Genomic DNA, 22,432 nt, shown 5'->3' on the forward strand with positions numbered 1-22,432 from the left:
AAATAATATAATGAAAACTCCAGAACTGCTCAGCAGGATACTCAGATTGGAGATCTGATAAGAGGGATCAAGGAAAGTAGATTAAGATCAATACACAGAGGTCACTTATATTAGGTTTAAACTTGGCCTTTAACCACTTAATTTTCGCGCTGATTATCTAGCTATCTAGTTAATATTCGCGAAAGTTGTTCGGTAAGATAAATATCATAAGACCAGAAACAGGTTTGAAATTGCCCAGAACTGCCACCTGTTACCTTTTTAATGCTGGTCATTACTAACAGGTTATCTAGCTATGATTTGCGAATTCAATTTATTTACACAAATATTAACTGTGTGCATCAAAATATAAATCTGAAGTAGCATTCTCAATCTGAAATATAATGAATGCATTCTGGACCACACCCTGTACTCAATATATAGTTATAACTCGGAGTACGATTTGCTATTCATCCTAGTTATAACGTACCCATAAGTAAAAACGTCCCTGCATTATTTATGAAAAAAACACTTCGAAAGTATTTTTGATACTTATAAATGGAGAACGGAGGCATTAAGGATAGTGAGAAACGAACCTATTGTGTTTTATGTAATCTGAACCACACCAGAATGAAAATCCAAGACGACGCATCCATCTACGCGCTGTCAGAGTAATAAGACCCGATCCATATCCTATTGGAGCAAATTATATATCAGCATGAATATAGATACAATATGAAAATATAAGGTCATAGCATATTGATTTTATGTAATAAAGGTCATCCAGATGGTTAGTTTTGTGCCTTTGAAATACAATTAACAACACTTAACTGTTTATGGAAACCCAATTATAGAAAAAGTCCTTATGACTGTATTGCGCAACTTTTGGCCGTCCAATTTTATGTCACATTGTCTTGTTTCACTTAATTTAATAATACATACATTATCAAAATAAATTGTCTGGCATTGCATATATATATATATATATATATATATATATATATATATATATATATATATGCCAGATCTTTCCAACCCATCATGTCTTACGTCTTTTTTGTTACAGGTAAGGACATGGCATATTCTAGACTTCTTCTTCTACTCAAGTCATGGAGTTTACATCATTTACTGTTCATCTTATCAGCACACGTAGCATACGAACAAGTGTTTATCTTTCATTTTTGGTTCTGATGAGATATGATTAGTTTGGGTGAAAATGCTAAAATTATTTATCAAGTTTGAAAATATTTGTATGGATATTTTACAAACATGGTATTGAACTAAATAACTTCAGATACCTGTCGAACGTTCCTAAATAATACGGGGCCATGTGTGTAGTCAAAAACGACATCACTCAAGAAAACGTAAAATAAAACACATCTTTGGTGTTTGTATGGACATGTGTTGTGTTTGTTTAGCTGTGTTTGAAGTTTGTTTGGCCATTTTTGATGTTAATGTTTTGCTTTGTTTCATGTTTGTTTTGGCTATTTTGGTGGTTGTTTGGTGTTTGCTTGACATTGATGATGGTGGATTTAAGAATGATTTTTGATAACTTTATGGCTAGTGGGCTTGTCCCTGAAGATTGCATTGCTTTTTCTTTAAATATCGGAACAAGGCAAACAGCCATCCTTGAACTATGATCTTGTCTGAAGTCCCAGAACAGACTCCCAACGATAAACATACAAATTCACAAGACGACACATATAACAAAGCAAAAGTATTCAAATATCGTTCTCAATTAATGAAGTGGTTAACATTTTGGAACATAGATATCGGCAGGAGTTTACCGGGCGTGTATATTGGTAAAAACTAACCAAATTGACGGTCATCAGCTCTTTCAATAAATAAAGAAACACCCACATACCTAAAGAGTTCAAGTCTAAAACTTGTAACGATAAATAAGGCCCGGTTTTTAAAATAGATAAATATAAATAGATAAAGATTAAAAATATTACTTCATAGTGAGTATATATATATAATGATCTCATTATAGACAAACATAATTATATAGGTTTATATGCGTCAAACAATATATGAACAAACGACCGTGGTGTAAAAATGGCCAGATGTCTCAAACTCTGTCTTTTCGGTCGCCAACCTTAATTTCCTTAACTATTACCACAAAGACTTGATCGGGCTGTCTTAGTATGGGGATAATGTGATAACGATGCGTGTTTAATAGGCAACAGCTCAGACACATTGTTTACTTTCTTTGATTTCGCCGAGATGAAACCTTCACAATTAGAAACCCGTTCCCTGAAATAACGCATTTATGAGGTCATTCTTCCATATTGCACATTTTGACTGACATTAAGTACACCGTTAGTTTGACATCGTGTGTTAATTTAGGGGTTGGGAACAAGAAACACCCGTCTCCACAATTTACAAACACATCAAATCAGGAAAGACTCACGAAACCAAAATACTTTAAAAGACCAGTTGATCTTGAATAAAGTCAATTCAAAATGTAAAGTGAAAAAGGCTAACACGTTACAACAGACAAGCGGTCAATATTGGTATATACCATGGCTTCGAAAAAACGATAATTTGTCGGTCTAGACCGTTTTTCACCACACAGGACCGATTTCAGTAACAGAAAATGGTAAAATTCGGTCTAAAATTTGTTCATATTTTCGGTCCAATACGATTGTAATACACCAGTGTGTGTTTACCAAGTTATACATTACGTCATATATGCTACGTCGGAAGGCATTATTTTGCATAAAATGAAGACAAGACTTAAATCAAAGATAACTTTCCTTTAACTATGCCGCTTAAAAGCATCGCCTTCGTTTTTTTTACCGTAGTTTGATAAGGCGATTAGTTTCATTAAACACTTCGACAAACCTGTTTCCAGAACAATGTTTTGACAGTGCTACGTCCAACGGCCGTATTGTGAAAAGGGTTTTCAAAGTTGAAAAAGTTGAAGAAACTAAACTCTCAATCAAACTCTGGTAAAAGACAGAAGGCGGGGCTCCGTAAGAAGCGTAGACTGCGCTATGTTTCATCTAAAATGATCAAGAAATAGGGAAGTTACCTTTGTTTAAAGTCTTCATTCGAAGCAAAATATTGCCTTCCGACGAAGCATTTATGACGCAATTTATCACGTGGTATACACACACTGTACACAGCAGCCCTGGTTTGTCATTCAAAACTACTCACCGCACAAAATAGAAGTAACAAGCTAACCATCAGATTAACGCGACCAGCTATTTTGTTTCGCTACGATGAACAATCGATATCCTTGGCGGACGCTTGTAATTACTCCAAACACGTGGAAGATCACAGGATATGCACATTTCGCTGATTAAAAATGATGCAAATATTTTGGATATTGTTCGTCAATTTTATTTTGTTCAAAATAAAATATCATTTTTTCGTACAGTCAGTCTCTCCGTATCGACAAGTTTCAATACACATTTCATTGATCGTTACATCAATTTATCCGCAATTATCAATGATTATTTAATACGCCTAATGTCGATCCCATCATTTGCAGTCCAAACAAACAACTGCTAGGATTTAACCGATCTACACATTTATTGAAATGTGTCGGCTGCAGACCAGACGGTACACCGTGTTACGTCAGCGCACAAGCGTTATTGTGATTAAAAGCGCGTGGTAATGTACTGCAAGGCTTTAAAATTTGCGGTTTGTTTGATAAAAATTAAATCGGTCAATCGAATATCGTATGATCCAATGTTACTATATTGACCACATTTACGTCCAGGCTAGTTAGAAATGTCATATGAAAATAATAATCAATAATCGTCGTCTGAGAACCTTCAACGGCTTCAATTTTCAACGCATGGCCGAAATGTTTTAATTCACTACAAATTTGAATGAACCTTTGGGCATACGAAAATAAGAAACGCAAAAAAATTATTTTTGAAAGTTGTACTCGTACTATCATTCTTAAAACAAGGCCGTTAAGGACACTTATATTTACGAAGATTTCGGAACAGTATTGAAAGGCGTTATTATATTATCAGTCGGCCAGTACACACAAGATCCATAATTGTACATAACTGCAGCCAAAAAGTAAGTCATTTATTTATTTTTAATAGTTTACTCATGGCCATGCCATTTTCGTCGGTTATTTTTGACGTTTTCCCTGAGGAAAACACGGTTAAATTTTCTTGCACAATGAAGGGTTCAAAAGTTCATTTGTTTATTACAATATCTTAGTTGTTGATGGAAAGGACTTGCAACGGTCAAGGTCGTGTAGGACAGCTGTAAACATGTTCTTTTTAGAAAAAAAGTGTAAAAAATACTAGATTAGCAGCGAAACATAGCATAACAGTGAAACATGGCATAGCAGTAAAACATACTATTTGAATCACTTAAAGTAAGTTTCATCGACATTGTTCTTTTACTTATGAGGATTAAATAACAGCAAGCAAGTGAGGTTCCAAAACCTGTAACCAGATATCTTTATAAAAATCCTAGAAAATTTTCCCTTTAAAACATTTTTATCTTCTTCACAGTCTAGAACATTAGATGAAACAATAGATTATAAATCTGTATTTTTAACTTATACATTTTTCGCACTTTACTGCAAATGGGTTATAATGGGAATACATGATGTGCTCAATTGTCTGTTTTATTCGGCTATAACAGGCGCCCAAAACTATATTTTGATCTATAAAGTTGATTTTGTTTTCACGAATTATTCACAAAAAAATCAATGAGGTATTTCTCAGCGTAAATTTTAAAAGAAATCTGCTATATCAAATTTCGGTTTTCAACACATTTTTTTTGGTAAAAAACACACAACATTAACAAGTATATAAGGAAAACTTTTGAATTTCACATACTAATAATCTAATATATATTAAGCAGATACAGTATGAATGATAGACAAGGAAATGTTTGCATACGCCATAGTGACAACAAAACAAAAGCACGAAACAATTTTTAACTTCCCGCGGGAAATCGGTCGTTACTTAAAACGGACAAAATTATATAATGCGGTCGTATATATATCCATATATTTACCAATACATGATCTTTACGAAGTGATCAGGGCAGTAAGTTATACCATATATATACTATGTTTTACAGTGTAATATACAATACACAAGCATTCAAAACAATAAAAACAATAACAAAATAGAAAAAGGCCGTCTGACGGAGCACTGTCAAAAAGTAAATTCTGGACAGGTTTATCGAAGTGTTTTGAAAAACTAAATCACTAATCAAGCTCTGGTCAAAAACCGGAGGTAGGTCACTGTTAGAGGCGTAGACTGCAATTTTATTTCAATAAAAATGATAAAGAAATAAAAAAAGTTATCTTTGAATTTCGTTCTTATCTGAGTAAAAATACTGCCATGCGACGTAAAAGTAGTATTGGTACACTAGAACATATCAGAAAATTCGAGCAATGCGAATGATTTAAATAAAGAAGAATGTTCCGTACAAAGAAACGAATTGATATTGAGCTCGTTTTCATTATTAAATAATTCGAGGTACAAGTAAAGGCATGACCAGTTTCATCGTCGTCAGCTTAAGCGTGTAAAAACTTAAACCTTTAGATTTGTTCATGTCTTAAAATGTTAAAAGCGTTATTAAACATATTTGCATGACACTAGCCACATATGAACGACTACTTATAAAACTTTCAATGCGCATGTGCGGCAAACCTATATCTTAATTTTAGCAAAAGAAGTCAATGCATATAAATACATTGCTGGCCAATGTTGTCGGCTATTCACATATAACATAGTTCACATGCTAGGAACCCCAACGCATTGGCTTATATGATTTTTAAGTATTACATTGCTTACAACATGTACAAACAAATACTTGTTTCTTATATTTTATTTCTGCGATCTCATATTTTATGAACAACGAAAACAACCCCAATCCAATGAAAAATAATACATGCACAAGACAAAACCGATTTAGTGTTCGCATGCATTTTTCGGGCCATGCAAATCGAAGACAAACCCAATTTAATGTAGCTCCATATCATGTAGAGCAAATTTGACGGTGAATACAAACAATTATTTTCGTAGCGAGTATTATGTCGGTCTAAATTGTTTGGAACGACCAGTCGTTTATTTTTCATAGATCGCTTTGCCTTCTCCGCATGCAGGAGTATGATTGACAGTTTAGGGTGTCGTTGTCTTGAGGCAGTGATATGCTTACGTCATGAGCTCGAATTTGAAATAGATGAGTAATCAGCTATCAAATCGTTGTGACAATCTTCTTGATGTATCTATATTACAATATCCAAATACAAATTCTAAGTTAGAGTTTTTTCCTTTAATATGCTCTTGAAAATATACATGTAAAACCAACCAAGCACATTCAGTACTAAAATGTGCAATCTTTTGCTGATCAATATGAATAAAAAATAACGAGTATATCCCAGTTTGTACTATGCAAACATACTTCAAAAATTCTAAAAGTCTAAAAATCAACTTTTTGTATGATTTTTTAAATATCATGTGTCTACAAATTGGAGAAACAAGTGGGTTTGAGTTATAACGGCATATTTTTGTGCGAGCTTTCCCAGCTTACGGCCTCGCTAAGCTTGGTCCCTTTTTTCTGCAGATCGCCATGTGCAGTGGGATTATATGTATTGATTACCATATCATCGAGTGCGTATGCAGTGGGAGTCCATGCACAGATTATCCTATCATTGAGTAAATGTGCAGTGGGATTCAATGCATCGATTACCATATTATCGTGTACATGTGCAGTAGGACTATATGCATTGATTACCATATCATCGAGTGCATGTGTAGATGTATTCTTTGCACTGTTTACCATATCATTGAGTACATCTGCAGTGGGACTGTATGCATTGATTTTAACGTCATACTGTGCATGTGCAGTTGGACTCTATGCATTGATTACCATATCATCGAGTGCGTATGCAGTGGGATTGCATGCACTGAATATCCTATCATTGAGAACATGTGCAGTGGGACTCTATGCATTTATTACCATATCATCGAGTGCATGTGCAGTGGGACTCTATGCATTGATTACCATATCATCGAGTGCATGTGCAGTGGGACTCTATGCATTGATTACCATATCATCGAGTGCATGTGTAGTGGGACTCTATGAATTTATTACCATATCATCGAGTGCATGTGCAGTGGGACTCTATGCATTGATTACCATACCATCGAGTGCATGTGCAGTGGGACTCTATGCATTGATTACCATACCATCGAGTGCATGTGCAGTGGAACTCTATGCATTTATTACCATACCATCGAGTGCATGTGCAGAGGGACTCTATGCATTTATTACCATATCATCGAGTGCATGTGCAGTGGGACTCTATGCATTGATTACCATATCATCGAGTGCATGTGCATTGGGACTCTATGCATTGATTACCATACCATCGAGTGGATGTGCAGTGGGACTCTATGCATTTATTACCATATCATCGAGTGGATGTGCAGTGGGACTCTATGCATTGATTACCATACCATCGAGTGCATGTGCAGTGGGACTCTATGCATTTATTACCATATCATCGAGTGCATGTGCAGTGGGACTCTATGCATTGATTACCATAGCATCGAGTGCATGTGCAATGGGACTGTACGCACTGATTTTAACGCAATACTGTGCATGTACAGTGGGACTCTAGGCATTGATTACAATATCATCTAGAACAAGGGCAGTTGGAATCATATTAATGTCGTTTTAATAAAATGGCTATCAACCGTTAAGTGTGACTGGATTGCATAACTGTCATAGTGCAGTGGCTCTCTGCATTGATGGTCATGTCCCAGTGCAGCGGGATTCCATGCATTAATTATCATGCCTCATTACACATGAATTCGGACTGTATGCATTGATAACGATTTCATCGAGTACATGTGCAGAAGGATTATATGCATTAATTACCATAGGAATGAATGCATGTGCAGTGGGACTTTATGTATTGATTACATATCATCGAGTGCATGTGCAGTGGGATTCTATGCACTGATTACCATATCATCGAGTACATGTCCAGTTGTATGCTATGCACTGATTACCCTATCATCAACTGCATGAACAGTTTGATTATAATAATTTATGTATGCACTGATAACCCTATCATCAAGTGCATATACAGTGGGATTCTATGCACTGATTACATATCATCGAGTGCATGTGCAGTGGGATTCTATGCTCTGATTACCATATCATCGAGTACATGTGCAGTTGTATGCTATGCACTGATTACCCTATCATCAACTGCATGAACAGTTTGATTATAATAATTTATGTATGTACTGATAACCCTATCATCAAGTGCATATACAGTGGGATTCTATGCACTGATTACATATCATCGAGTGCATGTACAGTGGGATTCTATGCACTGATTACCCTATCATCAACTGCATGAACAGTTTGATTATAATAATTTATGTATGCACTGATAACCCTATCATCAAGTGCATATACAGTGGGATTCTATGCACTGATTACATATCATCAAGTGCATGTACAGTAGGATTTTATGCACTGATTACCCTATCATCAAGTGCATGTACAGTAGGATTTTATGCACTGATTACCCTTTCATCAAGTACATGTACAGTGGGATTCTATGCACTGATTACGCTATCATCAAGTGCATGTACAGTGGGATTCTATGCACTGATTACGCTATCATCAAGTGCATGTACAGTTAGATTCTTTGCACTGATTACCCTATCATCAAATGCATGCGCAGTGGCAACAATCACCTTTTTTATATGATGACATTGCATATTTTGATTAAGAAACTTGGTTACAGATTTATAAAGAATATACCAAATGGCCAAATGCACAGGTAAACGTCTTGAGTCTGAGATTAATATTCGTGCAATAAACGTTTTTCTGTACGATTCATCGCAATAAAAGCCTTAACTGGATATATACCACTATATGTGTTCGTTTTCATGCGTGAGCGCACAGATACACACACACGCACGCACACGCACACGTATACGCACGCACGCACGCACGCACGCACGCACGAACGCACGCACACACACACACACACACACACACACACACACTTAATGCTGCTTGCTTTAAGTATCTTCCACTTTGATTTATCTTTGAACATAGTAAATACAGGTCTACCAGACAGTACAAATGTTATTTTTTTTATAAATAAATATCTCTCCAAGTAATAACCAATATACATTTTCTAGAGGTACTGTTCATTTGAACCTTTTCTTTCTCTGATTCAGAAGTAAAAGGCAAGATATGTTATGTATGTCTTTTATTAATATCGGAAAATAGCTCATTGAGCTAATGTTAACCCATACCCGACTTTAAATAAAGAGTCTTGTTTATTTCATGCATACCGGTGAAAGAGTGAATAATATTAGTGATTGATAACTGGATCATTTCACTCTGGCTCGAGTGAAATGATAACCCTTGCTCATTTCTATCTGTACAGACAATTCGGGACTATTTTTTCCAACTTTTATAATATAAGATTTGCTTTCCTTGACTTGGAAAAAATACATACATACATACATGTACGTACATGTTTTTTGTCGTCTGTAATGCAGTAATATACACATTGACCGAATCGTATTGAATTGTAAAAAAATCAAATTATGCAATAGTTTTAATTAAACAAGCATTTTTGCGATTGATTATAAATATTAAAAAAGAAGAAGCTTACCAATTTATGTGTGAATTTAATATTTCATGGAAAATACTGTTACAATTAACCCGCTTGGTAGGTATATGTTGAATATTTGCTCGGCCATATTTGCTAATAATGTTGATACATCATTTCATTTTGAATTTGACCAATTTCCACTTCACATTCATCAGTTCAACAATTCATTTTTCTTTTTAAAATCATTCAAAGTCTGCGCTGCATCCCTCTCAAAAGCATCTTCGGGCACACCTCGTTATTTTCTCTGGGGTCTTCCTAAACACACGGGAACGTGCCATTCAATTTTAATATAGATATGAAACTGATTCGCTGCCTCAACAACAAAACATACTCCGCCTGCACTGAGCATGAATTCACTCCGAGAAAATTCTTTAAGATCCAGAGTGTGAGAGCGACAGTGAATAGATAGATATACACTAAGAAAAACACTAAACACAGAATTCCGTTGCTTTTACGAATTCACACTTTTATAAGTCCATCTTTGTTAATTTAAATCTGTTGAAATTGTTTTTGAATGAACAAAAATGTCACATGCTCAAGTTTCAGTAAATTGTATTTCTACGCGAAACTTTTTTTATTTCCGAAATGCTTTTGTTTAAATACTTGTTTTGTGCCTTAAATAATGTTAAGAATGACAGGTTTCTTTGATAGAAGTAGAGTTTTATCTAAAAATAATTTCAATTCCAACAACCATTTTCATGAAGTGTGGAACTTTTTTTTTAGGGGACGGACTGCTCGCTTGAAAAGAAAGTAACTTTGACATAGCGGTTTTGCCGCAGTTACTTACCTTCGCAAAAAGACAACAGAAATTTACTCTAGTGGGGAAATATACTGATAAACACGATATATGCATGAAATGAAAAGAAAATTTGTTGAATTTAGTGTAAGATCGTATTTTATTTCACGAGTAATCACTGAAAAAATATTTTCACGAGTGGCGTAGCCACGAGGTGAAATATTATTTTTCTGTGACCACGATTCAACAAATATCCTCTATATCTTGTATCCTTACTTGGTCTGTATCGGATGCATGCAACTTAAAATCTCTGAATCATTATTAAGATGATTTTATATTCGCGGAACCCCGGGATGCATATATTTGTAGTATCGTGGTCGATGGATTCACGTATACTTGTAATCGCCTGGAAGTTCTTATCGCGGGGGAAAAATCCGCCGGTCCGACAACTTGTTTAACATTTCTTGGTCTCCAGATCAACCCGGTAACTATGTCAATTCGAGTACCTGCTGTAAAAATCTTAGACTTACAAAGGTCAATAAGTTACGTCATAAATCGCGGCAAAATCAGATTGCGGGAATTACAATCACTGGCCGGTAAATTGAGCTTTTCATTTCAGGGTATAAAGGGGAACGCGCATTAAGCAGAAGATTGTACAATGCAATGATAGGTATCGACAAACCTTACTTCTACGTCCGTAAAATACAATCTTTCAAGGAAGGTTTGATGATGTTGTTAATGTTTTAAACACAATAAACGGCATTGTTCACATTCCTTAGACTGTGTTGATCTACAATGATATCTTAGAATGGTGGACCGACAGCTACGGGGCCGACGGTTTAGGCGCGGCATGCTACATGCAGGGACGTTGGGATTTCTTTCAATGGCCAGCACATTGGGTCAAATTGAGATTTTTAAAAATATAACATTTTAAGAGCTAGTTTCAGTTTTGATAGCCGTATACATTTCAGCCGCTCGTCTCTCCGCTAAAAAGTTGATCTTATGGTCTGACAATAAGGGCCTAGTTGAAATACTTAACAGTCATCAAAATCAAAGCGCGTAATGCACCTACTCCGCCCCTTAATTCTAAGCATCATGTTCCATGACATTGTTTTTAGAGCGCGTTACATACCAACCAAAGAAAACTCAATATGTTGTTTATTCCACGCAATAAGTTCCACCAGTTGGCCCCAGAGGCGGACCCATTTCCGGAGGTTTTACCGGCGTAATTTCTCACCCTCATTTACTATTAAACTCGACTATAACCCCAAAACCATGTCATCGTATGCCCAGGGTATTGCCAAGTTTTCCGAGTTTCGTAAGACTCACTACCTAGGCGAATCATGGACCTAACCCGTCTATAACATATTACTTTTCAACTCATTTATGTCACTTCAGTCATGCGCTCCGGCCACTGCACGACTATATGTTACAGCAATCGGTTATAAGTGAAAAATGATGGGGCACCAGATCCATCAACTCAGTTTATAGTGATGAAACTCCTCAAAGGCTACGAGCGGGAAAAGACACCTGCCAAACACACCCCCTGTTTTAAGAATTGCACTTTCGAAGTTACCCATTATTTGCACCAATAGATACGAATCATCTCTGTTTTCTACAGCCTTTATCATTGCATTTGTTGGCTTCTTCTGGGTAGGGGAGCCCACCCTGTCCGACAATGCGATCGTCAACATTATTTCAATAAATGACATCACGTTTGGAAAAGGTATGCTTAACATAACATTACGCCTTCAAAAACAAACCAGCTTGGTTTTACGGAAACAATAAGCATAAAAGGTTCTCACGACACGGTTTGTCCAGTTAGCTCCCTCGTGCAGTATCTGGGCGTGCGCCCAAACGTTGCGGGACCCCGATTCTGTCATTTTGATGGCTCTCCTGCCACTAACTAGGTATCAGTTCACATCTGTGCTTAAAATGCAGGTCTAGACTATACGCGGTTCAGTTCTCATAGCTTTAGAATTGTTGCGGCCACCACAGCCGTTCTTAAGGGCATTTCTGCTGGGCAGATACAGAGGGTTGTTCGAATGCGCTCACAGGCGGTCCGCAAATACATTCGCCCCAATCTGGTTAACGTCCCCGATCTGTAATAAATTCATTACAATCAACTTTCAGGATCTGGCCGTAGTTATCCAAGGTTAGTCCCATTTTAACATAGTCAGCATAAACAATTAATTTTTATTTAAGTTCTTGTTTATTGCAAATAGTCACTTAATCAGCTATAGCATTATTCTAATGGGCTTCCCCATCTTCATTTCAGTCTGGTGTATCGGTTCATCGATCATTTAAAAAAATATACCAAAGGCAAGTTTTCGGGCAGGCGGCTCTAATCTCGGCCTCAGAAAAGTTGAAATCGTCTGGCAGGGATACGGGAGATGTCCCTGGACAAGTGTAACGGTCCGCTGTAGGCGGAAGTGCGTTCATAGTAAAACGTTCCGTTTTAGTAGGTTTATTTGGTCGATAATTATGAAAATTAGCAAAGCCCGGGTTCTTTGTGGATAGAGAATTTAGTGTATATAAAGACCAGTGGACCCCTTCAGGGTCGAGAATGCTTTTCTCTGAAGGGATCTGTTGGCCTTGTTGGTGTGGCACGTTACAAAATTGTGGCAGCGGAGGGATGATGACAACTGCCGGAACGGAGTTGCCTTACCCTCGAGTTTCCCAGACCAAGACTCGGGACGAGCCTTTTCGGAGGGGAAAGTAATGTGATGGTCCGCTGTAGCGGACGTGCGTTCATAGTATAACATTCCTTTATAGACGAAAGTACGTTAATACTACTACAAACTAACTAATATGCATATTGCCAAAACCTGGGAGCTGTGTGGATTGCGAATTGACTTTTTTATAGACCTTTGGACCACTTCAGGGTCGAGCATGCTTTTCTCTGAAGGGATCTATTGGCCTTGTTTGACGTCGCACGTTACTCAAGTCCAACATGTATTGTTTTGTTTGTTTTGCTAAACGAAAGCCACACTACCTTTTCGAACATTGCGGGGTCGGGTTAAAACTTTCGATATTATGTCCGAGTATGATAAACTGTTGGAATTTAAGAAACAGCAGCTGCCCATAACTTTGTTTGTTTGGTCTCAAATGCTACCGCGTAAACTTTGCCGGTGTTTGTCCGACGTGAAAGCCAAGGTGTCCGTCCGCAAAAAGGTGAAAAGCTATGCTGCAAAATCTTCATTGTTATCTGATGGCCATTATTTAAAATACACATAACTTACGGTTTGTAGCCTCCTCTTTACGCTAAGGACGGTGTCCATCTGACCAATCTAGGCTGAGACTTGCTTTTAATTGACATTTCAGAAGCCTTAAACGAAGGCCTGTTTGCTTTTAAATGTGTGAAGAACGTTGGCACATTCATCTATGGCTACACTAAACTTAAGCTGGTTTTATTTTTTTCCGGTGCACGGCCTCTTTTGGCATATCGACCGCCCAAAAGATATTTTGGAAGGCGTTCCGGATTCCATTATGGTTTTAGTTTATTTTTTTCGGCGGTGGATCCCTACGGGCTCCATATGGCGGTTTCGATGTGCCATTTTATATAATTAGGAAACCGGCTAACGCAGTCCGGTACCGCTGATTACCAGAGTCCGCTACGGATGAAGATTCTGAGTTTAAATATGTTTGTGACTTTGTGATCGACTGTGAACTTTGTGAACATTCGTGACTTTGTGAATATTCGTGACTTTGTGAACATTCGTGACTTTGTGAACATTCGTGACTTTGTGAATATTCGTGACTTTGTGAACATTCGTGACTTTGTGAATATTCGTGACTTTGTGAATATTCGAGACTTTGTGAATATTCGAGACTTTGTGAACATTCGTGACTTTGTGAACATTCGTGACTTTGTGAATATTCGAGACTTTGTGAACATTCGTGACTTTGTGAACATTCGTCATAGGGATGACATGTATGGTGAAGCTACGACCACGTGCATTATTCTGCCAAAACTTAAGATAAATAATATTCATATATAGACATTAGCATTTCTTTGTAGAAAAGTATTATGTGTAGCCTTTTATAAATAAACCGTTAAAATATTGTGATGTGTAAGTAAATTAAATAAATACATCAGGTGGTGTAACGTGAACAGTATTCATTCTCATAGTGTTCATAGTTTAGCATCTAGAAACATAATTTGAAGCCGTTTGTTAAACTATTTAATCTGGTCTCTGAACTTGCATGATGTCTGTCGATAATTGAACATACAATGGTTGAGGACGCTGGTTGACAATTGCGTCAAATAAAGTCTTTTGGCGTAATCCTTTTTTGAAATTTTCAATATGATACCTTCATTTTAACTATCGGATTTTGTGGTCGATAAACACTTAGATGATAATAAATTGAATGCGTCAGTGTTTTAAAACAGTCGTTTAGTGTAGCGATGTGTCAAATTATGGCTAAATATTTACACTTCAACTTCATTCCTTAAATAAACTGCTTTTGGCAATTGCAGATATCATCCGATGAACACAACATCTTCGGATATGTTCGGATCGTTAATCATCGCATAACAATATACATTGAAATTGTTTACTTTGTTATTGTTTGTATCGTGTCATCAGGTCCCGTTAAGATACATTAACATTTCAGAATATGAAATGTTACATATATACTTTTTACGAATTTTATAACAGTTGTGAAGGCAGCGTGGCAATTTAAGCGCCGCCATTAGTCGCGATTTTTATCTGATCAAACATTTCATTGACTCTTTGGCTAAATGTTTCTTCAGGAAAAATATATACAGTTGTAAGACAGTGCCACCCTATTATGAGGTTTACGGTTGAAAACCTACATGTTGTAAGGAATGAACACATGTATAAACAAGAAAAAAGTTGATGCATAGCATCAAGTCGGCGCAATGAAATTAGAAGAAAAACGTGCATGCAGATAACCAAAAATGGCTATTATTTCAATGATAATATTTTTTATGTTGGATGTACATATGCTCGAAGGACATTATGGTTAATAATATTGTTACAATAGTTAAGGCCCGGAATTATAGATAGTCTGTTGTTGTTTTTTCCAAGCTAATCCTCCGGTTAAAACTGAATTATAAAAAAATATATATACGTTTCTTCGGAAGAAATAAGATCAGTGGTATAATACATAGATTTCAATAGTATGAAATTCACCTTTTTTGTACCGGCATGTTATGTGAATTCCTTGCTTTATATTTTGTATAAGTTTTTGTAACACATTTCACTCATATGAGTATATAAAATGGGGATAAAAAATACTATGAATGACATTTTCAAAACAAACAATTAAGCTCAATGTTAATTTTTCAGAACCCGACATTTTTGCTGTCCCCAAGGGAGATTACTGCGTAGGAGGTTTACAAACATAAAGTTAATTGAAATAGTACCGTGTAACGTTCATCTATTTGGACTCAATCGGAACACCTCGGCCTGTATCTATCTCGGAGATGGCCGAGTTGTTAGATTGATTTGGTATTTAAAATCAAAATTTTCAAAATGATAAGCAGGGCTATTATAATTTAAGGTTTCATTATCAATTAAAGTGTAAAGTTTTATAAAACATACTAAACTTCATGTTTTATCATGCAACGTGGAAACTATTGAAAGCAATGTTCTGTAATTTATGAACTAGTCCCTAAGTTGGAATATTTCTAAAGTAATATCAAATATAGTCGGCGCCCTTCTGGGCCCCTGTCACTCCAGAGAAATTAGTGTTGTGCCACTGATCGATTATAATCGACAACTGATCGGAAAGGCCTACGTCGGCGACAATCGATAGTGAAATTAGAACAATCGATTTTAGTCAAATCAAGTCAAGTCAAACAATGTGTATTCTCTCATACCATAGTATATGGCAAATGAAGTATATAAAAAGAACATAAATGACATGGCGGCAGATAAATGTTTAAATTTAGAATATGATACCCAACATGGGTTTCGGGGGAATATAGAAACATGGGACGTAACCGCTACCAACAAATTCTCTTATTTCTGGTTAATGCTAGTTTATGTTGAAATGTTAAGGTCTTGCTATGTTATGTATTCATACTCATATCAAGTCAATAAATCACTAGAGTACCTTATTACAATTTTTTCTTTCTTTTTAAAACATGTAACCGTTTACTTCTAACCATGCAAGAATTTAGTGTTTTTTTCTGAAAGAAGCTAATCCTGTAAAACAGAAACTGTTCTTGTAAAACATATAGAATATTCAACTGCTTGTTGTACTTGATACTGACTGATTATTAAAAAGAAATTGTTATATTTCTTTGTGTTTATTTTACACATCATCATGTATACAATACTACAAGTAAGACAATAATTAGAACCTGTGGTCTCATGTTCTGTATTGTAATAGTAACTTTTAAACTCTAAAAGATAATTGCTTTCTGAATAAACAATGTTATTTATATAAACAATATTTTAGGGGAACATTGGTGCTTAAAACTGATTTATGTACTGTATCTGTTTGCCTTAAATATGATGAGCAAAGATAATTAAAATCGATTAATAACCGATCATTGATCGTTTTCAATAACCAATTATCGATAGTATTTTTCAGTCTGATTCCCAACTCTAATAGAAATGACCCTTGAATTGGCAAAAAAAAATCCTCAAAGTGTCTACTCTTTAAATTTTCCTTAACATCGCTTATCACCAAACCTGGTGAAATAAAATAAGGACGGGCATATTTTGTGACAGCCAGACAGACGGCTGTTATATAAAGATGGTGAATTGTTACTAGTCCTAAATCACAATCACATGCCTCTTGTTTCTGTCTAGTCCAGAAATCACTAAAAAATAATTGTGCCATTTTTTCCTCATATAAAATGTGTTCAAATACCGTTGTTTGATTATAATGCACCAGTCAATTGTAACCATGGCCTCCCAGGTCCGAGGAATAGCGGGGACTTTGAAGTTCAGCCAGGCCCTGGTAAAATACCCGCCCTGCGGGGACAAACTGATGGTAAAATCCCCGCCGAATGCCCCTGCACCAAAGGGACCCTAGGTAAGGCCCATTCCCCACTATATTTGGCGCGAAGACAAAACAAGCGCATTCAACCCCCGGCACTGCAGGACCACCTGGAAGGTAAAAACACGGCCTAGTTCCCCGGCTATTCCCGGTTACAATTGACTGGTGCACGTGAAAACAAAAATAAAATAAATGGTAACCTTAAAGTGGCCATTGGGCACCGCCATTTTTGTCCTAATGTATGTCAGTGAGCAGGAAACGCCTTCCAACATCAGAACAGGAAACTTGTGATATCTAAAACATGCAACATCTCCATTTAATTTTAAGAGACCAAACAAAATCATGCAATAAATACAATGTTATAATTATATTTACTTATTCCATTATTCATTCAAACTTCCCATTTTAACCATCAGTCTTAATAAGAGAAGGTGGAGTCAAATAAGGCATTCATTTCCCATTGACAAACATCCGAAAATACACAACGTCCGAATTACGTTCACTTCACTTTTGTCAAAATATTTCTTTCCAGACGTGATCACCAAAAACCGAATGTGCCATTATTTTCTACATATAAAGAGTGTTCAAATGCCGTTGATTTATTAACTTGATCAACAAAAGTAAAATAAATGGTAACCTTATAGTGTCCACAGGGCGCCGCCATTATTGGTTTTTGCCTGACCCGATAACGATAGTGTTAGGGGAAGGAACTCCAGACTAGTCGTAGGTGTGAAATATTCATGACGGCTTGCGGCATGTCGCAAAATACCGTGCGTGTCATTATAATAAACTGTCGTAATTGGAGGATACAAAAATGTAATTGGTAAGTGCGAATAATTAAAGTTGTTTGTTTATGTTTTTGATTAAAGAGACATTTATTGCTCAGGCTCTTTTTTGGTATTGTATAAAACATGAACATTTTATTCGTTTGATAACAACCCCGAATGGGCACTAAAAGAATAACTTCAAAATGAAAAATGTTAGTTCCACTGCTCTGGTCGACCAATTCAGAGAAGGACCCGGTATAAAGCCAGACGGATATCTTGACCGGCCATTTTAGGGTAAGGGTTCTAAAATAAAATTGTCATCGAAATCTTATAACGAGAAGTACCAAGCCATCATCGAAGTCGAGAAGGGTATCAAGACAAAGAATCAGATAGCGGCAGAATACGTCGTCCCCTCAAACACACTATCAACATGGCTCAAATTAAATTCAATTGTGGATGTAAACATCGGACATCAATCAAACGTGTTGGGATTGGTGATATTTTTGTAATTCGGAGGAGTCGAATTTTCGTTATCTCGACCTTTTTCATTAGGTCTCGAAAAAGTCGACATAACGAGTTTCGACTGTAGTTTAGTTTTAGTGGGGTGCTATCCCACGCCGGTAAACTCAAGAAAAAATAGAAAAACCGACTCTATTACCACAAGGCAACACGGACTTATTCAATATAAGATGCCAGTTTATATTTTATTTGTTTAATACTCACACTAAGGCAAGACCCATTAAGCGAGTGCCTCGATAAGAATATTAGTCATATTATTTTTATGAAAAGCAAAGATGATCTGATTTGGATTAAAATTAATGGTGCTACTGTAGGGCTCAGAGATGACTTGTTTATTGGATTATGTTACATTGTGCCAGAGGGAAGTTCTCGTTATAATAGAAATGACCAAAATACTTTTGATAGGCTAATTGATTATATAGCTAACATTCATTATGTCACTAATAGTAAATGTAATATTATTTTATGTGGCGATTTCAACAGCCGAACCGCAACCTTAGCAGACTCTGTACCATATGATACAGTTATTGATGGTTTGGAATTACCCGATGATTATATTGTAGACTCTTTTAAAAGTCGTTTTTCACAAGATAAAGGTACAAACACAAATGGCCAACTCTGTATTGATATGTGTAGACAAACTGGTCTAAGAATTTTAAATGGCAGAGCCGGAAATGATTTAAATATTGGTAAATGTACTTTTGTTGGAAGTAGTCTTATTGATTATGTTCTAGCATCAGAAGATATTTTCGCATGTTTTCATTTGTTTTCAGTAAATAATCCAAACGTATTATCTGACCATAACGTAATTTATTTTGAATATGAAAACTTTGTTTATATACCTAGCATTGATACTTTACCAAATTCGTATGAGACGGTGAATCACAAATTTGTTTGGGACAGTATGAAACAAACACTGTATACTGAAGCACTTAGCTCAGAAACTGTCCATGATCGATTTACATCTATAATATCCTCATTAGCAGATGTCAGTGATAGAAATAGAACAGATTTAAATAAACATGTTAATGATTTTGTAAAAATTGTGGATGATATTGCTACGCCATTGTTCAAAAAGGTTATCAAACAACATGTTAATAATAATATTTTGCATGTTACTAAAAATGACTGGTATAATGATAATTGTAAAGACAAAAAGAAATCTTTTAATCATGCTCTTAACAATTTTAGACTAAATTGTTCAGATGAAAATCGCCATAAAATTGTTAATGCTAGAGGTCAATATAAAAAAAAATATACGAAAATATAAATATGAACATGATATGCAACAGACAAGAAAATTAGAAGACTTAAGACATACAAATGCTGAGGCATACTGGAATATGTTAAAACAGGTATGTGGGGTGGAAGCAAATACAATTAATCTTTCCACTTTTGAACACTATTTTAAAAGTATTAATAATCCAAGTGACCTTTTTTTTCAATGCAGATGAGGATATTTTGTATTTTAACGAACGCATTGAAAACAATGAATTTCAAGTTATGTTTTCAGAATTGGATTCAAACATTTCAAAAGAAGACATTTTAAAAGCCATCAAGCACTTGAAATTTGGCAAAAGCCCAGGTCCAGATAATATGCTAAATGAATTTCTGATATATGGGAAAAATGAAATGCTAAATAGTTTACATGCAATTTTTAACAAAGCATTGAATTTCGGCATTTTCCCGGATAATTGGTCTGAGGGCTTCATTGTGCCACTGCATAAAAAAGGCAGTATTAATAATACTAATAATTATAGAGGTATAACCTAATTAAGTACTCTAGGTAAACTGTTTACACATATTCTAAGCAATAGACTAGATAATTGGGCAGAGCATTATTTTGTATATATTGAGGCTCAAGCTGGATTTAGAAAAAAGATTGGCACTATTTACAATGTTTTTGTACTACATGGACTCATTTCCCATATGATTAATAATAATGACAAGTTATATTGCGGTTTTATAGATTTTAGCCAAGCTTTTGATTATGTGGTTAGACCAAACCTTTAGCAGAAATTAATAAGGCTTGGCGTTAGAGGTAATTTTTTAAATGTTATAAGAAGTATGTATGATTGTATCATATCAAGAGTTAAAGTAAGCAATACTCTTAGCGATGGTTTCTCTTGTATGTTAGGAGTGCGGCAGGTTGAATGTTTATCGCCACTGCTTTTTTCATTATATCTAAGTGACTTAGAAGAAATGCTTTTACTTAATGGTTATGAAGGGATTGAAATGCATATGTTCAAAATATGCCTGCTATTATATGCAGATGACATTGTTCTATTTTCTCAAACACCAGATGGCTTGCAAAAAGGATTTGATATTTTACTGGAGTATTGCAATACATGGAAAATGAAAGTAAATGTAGGAAAAACAAAGGTTATGGTTTTTAGAAAATCAGGATTTATACCCAGATTACTTAAATTTTGAATATAATGAAATCATAGAAATTGTTAATACATTCAACTATTTAGGTATCGTTTTCACAGCCGGTGGCTCATCTAATCAGACCCAGATAACACTTGCAGGTCAGTCAAGGAAGGCAATTTTTAAAATTAATAAATATTTGTACAATTTTACAAAATTTATATAAGTGTAAAACATAGATTAGAATTATTTGATAAGCTAGTATTACCTATTTTAAATTATGGATGTGAGGTCTGGGGTTTTTACACGGCAACTAATATTGAGCGTGTTCATACACAGTACTGTAAAAATATTTTGTTTAATATGTAATTGTTTTTTGTGTGCCTTCTCCAAATCATGTATGTGTATATAACATTGTAAATATTTATAAATATTGTGTTTGTCCTCATGTGTTTTTGGATATGAAATAAACCATCTTCTTCTATATTAGTTTTTTGGAGCATAGTGCACAGACAGAATGTGACCCAGGTAACAGCTACCTTGGTTCTTTAACGTGCACCAGTGTATAGCATGATACCTCATTCTCTTATTCCAATGTAAGATGTCATTAAAGATGATATATGAGCAAATATCAACATTTGCTAAAGGGTCCCAAATTCCAGTATCTTAATATTAACACATCTTATGATTTGACACAGTATATTTAAGTTGCCTTGGGGTCAAGGCGGGGTCATGCCCCGAATCGGCACCAAACCTACAATTCACGAGGGGCTTTTGATCTTCACGAGGTGAAATATATTACGATCATACACTGAAATGAAAAATCTGTTTAAGTATATGCCCCAAGGAGGCTATTTGGCATATTTTAATTGTTGTTTTTCAGAAAACCGCACCAAATTGAATGCGAACATAAATTCATTTTGAATTTTATGTCCCAGCCCTGTACGCGTGACGTTTGATTTGGAATTGATAGCGGGCTCAAATGTCAAAACAGTGAAAATATCAAAATGTTATTTTACTGTTTTAAAGAATGAAATGCCATTTTATGCCACTGACGAATTTCTTATGACCACCGGAAAGCATATAATCATGCTTGAGTTAGAGGTTCTTTGTATCGCATCATAGTGAAAAGTGCTATATTTTGCCAAAAAGCGACAGTAACGATATGGAATGAGGATTACATTTTTTTCAATTTATTATCTGCTAAAAATTGTTTTAGAAAATAAGTGAGTAAAACAATTACATTTGTTTGCCAACATAACATCTGTAAGTAAAGCCCAGTAAACACAGGAAAGGTAGATGTAATGACAGGCCTTGTGACATGTGTTCATTGTCACTTGCAACGTGCGTACTAACTTTCATGCGAATGTTTTGATTTATGATCAAGGTTTAAGTGTTTGCTTGAATCCGACGCCAAGGCTATGAAAATGCATGAAGATT

This window comes from Mya arenaria, chromosome 11 (genome assembly GCF_026914265.1).
Source record: "Mya arenaria isolate MELC-2E11 chromosome 11, ASM2691426v1".
Lineage (NCBI taxonomy): Eukaryota > Metazoa > Mollusca > Bivalvia > Myida > Myidae > Mya > Mya arenaria.